Source organism: Python bivittatus, unplaced genomic scaffold, assembly GCF_059951505.1.
Source record: "Python bivittatus isolate LINGU-HERP-01145 unplaced genomic scaffold, Pbiv_v1 ctg000070_np1212, whole genome shotgun sequence".
In the NCBI taxonomy this organism is placed as follows: Eukaryota; Metazoa; Chordata; class Lepidosauria; order Squamata; family Pythonidae; genus Python; species Python bivittatus.
Window position 1 is genome coordinate 12,044,252 of NW_028277034.1, and position 6,287 is coordinate 12,050,538.

Here is a 6,287-nt window from a genome sequence, read left to right on the forward strand (position 1 = left end):
AGAAGGAGTGGAACTAATACACTTGCTCTTTTTTGTTATATTCTGGTCCTTATATGAATGAGAACTTAGGAAAACTAGAATCTAGAGTCCCCATTGACAAAATAGTTTTTTACTGCAAATATTCACTGTCTACACATGAAAGGTAATGAGAGGGAATAAGGTTAATGTAGAACTCAATGGGTCTTACCACATATTTCTAATTTGTGGTTCATTCTCATAGCCTCTTTGCCCTGGCTCTAAGATAGCCCACTTACACATTGGAAGTTCCATTTTGTTAGCAGCCCATATTGAAGAAAGCTGAAGCCTGGAAACGGCAGTTTCCATCATAATACAAAATATATTTCCTATGCAAACTTTCTATATCCCATGTAGAAGGAGTGCTGGTGACCTACAATGCTCCATTTGGTCCACTGCACAACTGCCCATTCCCCTTTGGCCAAGGAGTTGTGCCTTCGTGGTCATTTCTGCTTTGGCTGCCAAAGAGACCATCCACATGCACAGTGATAATGTCAGAGAATAAACTGTTCCAAACTGTCTCACTCCATTCCCTACAATTATGATTTTTGTTTCGATTCTTTACGTTACCCTTAATTTAATCTGGCCCAAAGAAAACTTAAATAATTTCTGGGGTTGGGTGGGATAGGTTGAAGGATTAGAAAAGGAAATAGAGGAAAGACAAAAATGTCCACTGGGAGGAAAATCTATTTAAAAATAATGCAAAAGAATGGGAGATAAGAGGGAACACTGATGTAACTGAATTGCACTGAAGTCAGAAAACTACTTACAGCAATTAAACTGGGATGGTTGCTAAAGGCATATAAGGAATAGTTCATTTTGCTCTTCATTTGTTATTTAAAATCAGTGTATACATTTATGATTAAACAGGGATGGAAACCATGCATGTTTTCTTCAATAAAGTTATAAAAAACAATGATGCCATTTGGGGCAGGCAAAGACAAGCTGGGATGGCTACAGCAGAGGCTGAAGGGCTAGGTCAGAGATTGCCAGGGCAGAGGCCAGTAGAGTTATAAGGAGTTTTGTGGATGTCACTGTTGACTTGATTGAGGCAATGAGAAAATGTCTGTTCATCAGTAGAGCTGTGTGCTATTGCCTATGAACTGACATTGGTCTTTGTACTTACCAGGGGGTAGGCAAAGGTGGGTGATCAGTTGTTCTCTGGATGAGAGACAAGAAACAATAGCAAATGGCTCCCTTGGATGGTTCAAGGGTATACCAGGTGCAGTATAATGGAGACTGGATGTAGTTTTAGTTTAGTGTGTTTGTGGTGGTGAGTAGGATGACTAACAGAGGTGAAGGTGGAATGCAGGGTGGTATAGTAGGAGGGTTGGCTAGTAGGACTGGTATTCTCCAGATAACTAGGCCACCTGGGGATGTAGTTGCAGGGGGAAGTAGAGAGGTATCCATGTGGAAGGCTGCTGGTGGTAATGCCAGAGGGATAAGTCAAGGCTTTTATTGGGGAGGAGACAGAAGATGTATGGTGGGAGGTGTTTGAGCTGGCTAATCAAGGAGAAAGGAGGATTAATCATTTGATTCCAGTTATCAATTTTAGTCCAAATGCCTCCTTCCTGGGTCTGGGAGTCCTCAAGCTGGGTTAGTGATTGCTGTTAGAGAGACAATACTCATTCATGAGTTGGTCATGGATGAGCAAGCCGATCTGGTATGTGTTTCCCAAAACTGATTGGGAGAGGCAGGGATATGCCTGAAATTTGCCTTCCAGGTTTCAGGTGTTTCAGCACCAAACAACTCCTAAGCAACAGAGAGAGGGCAATGATCATCTGAGACACCCTGGCTTTGATTGGAAGCCAAATAAGAGATACTTAGTTCAAATTATTATTATTTAAAGTAATAACATATCAATTATTATTGTAACTGTTTTAATTATTCGATTACAGTTTTAAGTAATATGCTGCTGTAAGGGAATGCTTACTAATCAACTTGACTGAAGATCTATATATTCTGTGGTTGTTCCAATAATCCCATGTGTTAGCCCTTCGAGCTAGTCCAGACAAGAAGCACAACTATGAGTACTAACTCTGTCTTTATTGTTAGGTTACATTAACAGGATCTTGCAAGACTGAAAGTATTAAACCCTTACTCTCCTTTTATGCTCTGGAAAAAGAGAAGGTCCTTTCTGAAATGCTTCCCACACACACACCCTCCTTCTGTGGACTGAGATAGCTTTTATATGTTGGTTGTCCACTCTGTGGTTACATATCAGCCCCAGATCATATGTTCTGCAGATAAACTTTGCACCTGAATAAGAAAATCTCCATAGAAAGACTTATACACCAAGTTTTGCTTTTGGTGGGAATGCAGATTGGATTCCCCTATCCTAGTATGTACAGGTGTACTGGTGAAAAGAAGCAAATTCCAAAAGGAATATGTGTCATTGAGCTTCCACACCCTCTGTTATTTGCACAAATTTTGGGTACAATAGGATGGGGTTTTTTTGTTTTTTGTTTTTTACCATAATCCATAATTAGCAGTTTTAGGGAACTAGAGCTTTGAGAGTCATTTATACATTGTTCAGAATAAAACAAAACAAAGATGACCCTATAGTCCTGAATTAGCATCCTCCATTTCTCAATCAGTGCAACTGAGCCCTATATGAAAACCCACACTATAGCCCAACACTGAAAGCTATTTAGCAAGGAATTGGCAAGGAGAGTTGTTGGAGTAGGGTTTTTTTTCTTCTTCAGTCCATCCTAAGTCAACTTAGCCGATACATTCTATTAGCAGTTTCTTTTGTGGTGGTAGTAGTAGCAAGGCAAAAAACAACTGATGAAAGCATAATACTTTATCCTGTCTCCAGGTCTTTTCCACATGGACTCTTGGGCCACCTCCATTATTTGCAGGAATAATTGCTGGGAAGCTACAAGTACAATAGAAGCATCTATTGAGGAAACCATGGGGAGTTCCCAAATGCCTGTTTGAAAGTTAACATTTGATAATGAGGAATATGATCTTGTAACCAATTAAAGATGCTGGCTATTGCCTATTATGCCCTATAAAACTATGGCTCTTCAGGGCTATCTTTTCCAGGTAGAATCTGCCCATCCTCTCCTACTTGATATGGCCGGAAGAAGATCCTGGAGGTAGCCACTCTTAGAACAAGGGGGAGAAAATGGCATTTACAACAGCAGTCCCTCACTTTGGAACAGGTTACTGTCTGAGATCAGGCTAGCCCCCACCCTTTTAACCTTTAGGAAGCATCTAAAAACCATAATCTTCCTCAGGGCTTTTGGGGGGGAGTGAGTTTGAATGGATTACAGTAGTAAATTTTTAAAGACTTAATGATTTCAACATATATGAAATAATCAGTTGCAAAATGCTCCAAAGAAGAAAGGATAAAAGTATAATGAGAAGTTTGCTTCTGACAAGGAAATTAATTTTGGCTCCTGTCAAAAATAATATTTATACAGGATTTGCTTTGTCTCCTAAATTGCCAGATTCCTACATTCTTTGAGGAGCAGCACAAGAGAAAAGGGGTACATTTTTCTGTTTGTTCAAACCATCCATCTGGGAATTTGAGCTCACCATCCTTGGCTTCACAGGTAGAAACTGTTTATCTTGACTACTGGAGTCTGTGCTGGAGCAACTTATATTTTGTTTTTGGTTTTGTGGAGAAAGAGGAAGTCAAGAATATCTGCTGGCAGCTGAAAAGCATGACACAGTTATGTTTTTGATAGGGTTCTCAGCTTCACTGCCTCATCTGTTTCTTCTCTTCTGCCACTGTGAACTTACAGCAGTTCTGCAATAATTCAAAGCATCCAAAATTGCTTTTTGCATCTCTGCTTTTTCAGATACATCATACTTCTGGCCAAGTTGTCAAGAAAAGAAAGGAAAACAAAGCAAAAGAGAGGAAAGAAAATCCTAAGATTATCCAAGCTTATCTCCTGATCAGGGGTATACAGAATAAGTAATTTAAATTAATACAGAATTTAGAGATGCTTCCCCTCTTAGGGAGTTCCAGTTCACTCTGACCATACTGTTTGCTACATACTGAAATGGTTCCGCCTCCTGGAGAATTAAAATGAGAAGGCGAATCATGACTACCCATTCAAAGACGGGGTGTCATCCTGAGATTAAAGTTGCCTTCATGAGTCTCTGGAGAAAAAAAGGATTTTGTTCCATATTGTTTCAAATTCTGGTACTTTGCAATTAGCTTTTTGCTGTTGTTGTTGTTGTTGATTTCTCCCGCCAGCCATCAGAGTTGGAAAGTGCATTAGCTAAGAAAATGTTAGGCATAATTCTATCTCTGTTACAAATGGTTGCAGCTCCTTGAAGAAAAAGGAGATTAGGATAAAGGAGAGTCAAGCACATTCAGAGACTGAGCATAAGTGTGAACTATTGCTTTATGGAGTGACATAAATTGGAGATCAAAGATAAGCTTGGAGGCTGAAATTTATAGAGAAACAATTGTTGCCTAGCAAGGCAACCCTTTCCTCCATCCAATTTCCTGCAAGAATTAATCTGTACTTCTAACTGATTAGTTAAGCAGTAGTGAGTAGTGAGATTTCCTCTCCCCCATCTCTCTGCTTCACATTGTCCTTAAATTATTTAAATTTCTACATCTCCCACCCTACAGATATGGTTGCCTTGTTTATTTGGGTAGAAGAACTGTAATTCAGTCAGATTGTGTGACTGTATTAATACACAATGTGCAGCAATGTGCTGGTCTGACCTACCACTAGAGATAGATTGAAGGTTATTCCCTCCTTTCCATACCACTGGCATCCACTCAGAGCCCAGTACCACAAGATAGTGCATTAGAAGGAATTCAGAATGACAGACCAGCCAGTATGACTGACTGTCTGCTCTAAGGGTAGTAATATTTTAAATTCTTTGCTACGGAGAAGTTAGAGTTCATACAACATAATATATTCTGTGTATTCTTTGGGTGTGCATTCCCTATCTTATATGAAGTTGCTCTGTACTAAGCTTCTAGATTGCAAAATGTAAATACTACATTGCTTTGCTTGTTCAGTTTTAAGAGAATGCCAAATATATGTATTGGTGCCTATGCATTGCTTCAAGCCAATAGCAGAAAAGTGTATTTTGTTATGTTCACAGACTTTGTTAAAGTGAATCAATTGTTAATTGTTCTTTGCTGAACTCAGGTTTTGGTTGTCTGTGAGGAGGACTACAAAAAGCATACTTAACTGTTTTCTAAAGTTTGCTATTGGCATTTTAAAGCATTATTATTATTATTATTATTATTATTATTATTATTATTATTATTCCTCTTGACAGTCATTTTAAGTGGGATTGTTTTGTTCTAAAGTAAGACCAAACTTTTGTTTGTTTTGATTTTGTACACATTCCTACACCATTAATAAACTTAAATTCTGCTGTAGTTAAGGAACTTCATCCTGCTATTCACAATAATACATCCAAAATACAAGTTATTTATTACAGATAGGAAGATCCAATTTACACTGGAAGAAATATTGCTGAATTCAAAGAAGAGAGCTTTCTGATGTGGAAAGGGTTGATTTCTCAGACAGATACCATGCTTATCTGCGTCATGCTGCTTCTTGAACAGTTCAACAGCAACTGACAATTCTGTTCTATACAGATAATTCAACAATTAGACCAGAAATTTATTACCACCTGGAAGACCCATTATGGACATAGTAGGGAGAAAAGCCACTTTATCTCCCTTCATTACTATTTTGTCACCCAACCTAAGACAATATCACTTCTTTGGAGAATATCAATTTTCAGAATCACTTGTTTGGGGAAATAACTTTCAGGCAAACACAAATTGATTTTTACCAATCAAAAGACCTATGGATAATGTTTAAAAATATAATGGCATATTAGTTTCAGAAAACTCACCACTTTACTGTGCTGTTCCTCTAACTGCTGATCAGCTGTGGGTAGCTGTGCTTTGACTGCAGGTTTAGTGCTGTTTTAAAATTCTGCACACCGGACAGCTGATCTGCAGGATAATGGAGGCAGCACTTTATTCTGCAGCTCAGCCTCTCCTACATTCAGCTGTATAGCAGGGTTGTTTGGGCAGTAGATTTAGTGCCTCTTTGAAAGAACGCTATACCTGGGTTCGAAACAAGCCTGCTGGGCTTCATCAGACATTTGCCCTCCTCCCTCAACTTGCTGTTCAATAGGCTTGGGGAAGTATGGTTTTGACAGTGGGCTAAAGCTGCGATGGTGTGCTTCCCACCAACTGTTGATGTTCAGAAAAGTGGACAACAACAGACCCAGAGAGTTTAACTCACTGCTTCCCAAACCTGGGTAAATTATCC

General features: G+C 39.0%; 1 long non-coding RNA gene across 4 annotated transcripts in view; it reads right to left on the reverse strand.

Moving 5' to 3' along the window:
* The window catches only part of LOC148216844 (uncharacterized), an 89,196-nt gene extending 83,061 nt beyond the window's left edge, over positions 1–6,135 (reverse strand). For all 4 annotated transcript variants that reach the window (XR_015794409.1, XR_015794411.1, XR_015794412.1 and 1 more), the window contains exon 1: positions 5,863–6,135. This is a non-coding gene — a long non-coding RNA (uncharacterized LOC148216844). The remainder of the gene's footprint in view (positions 1–5,862) is intronic.
* Positions 6,136–6,287: the final 152 nt, after the last annotated feature.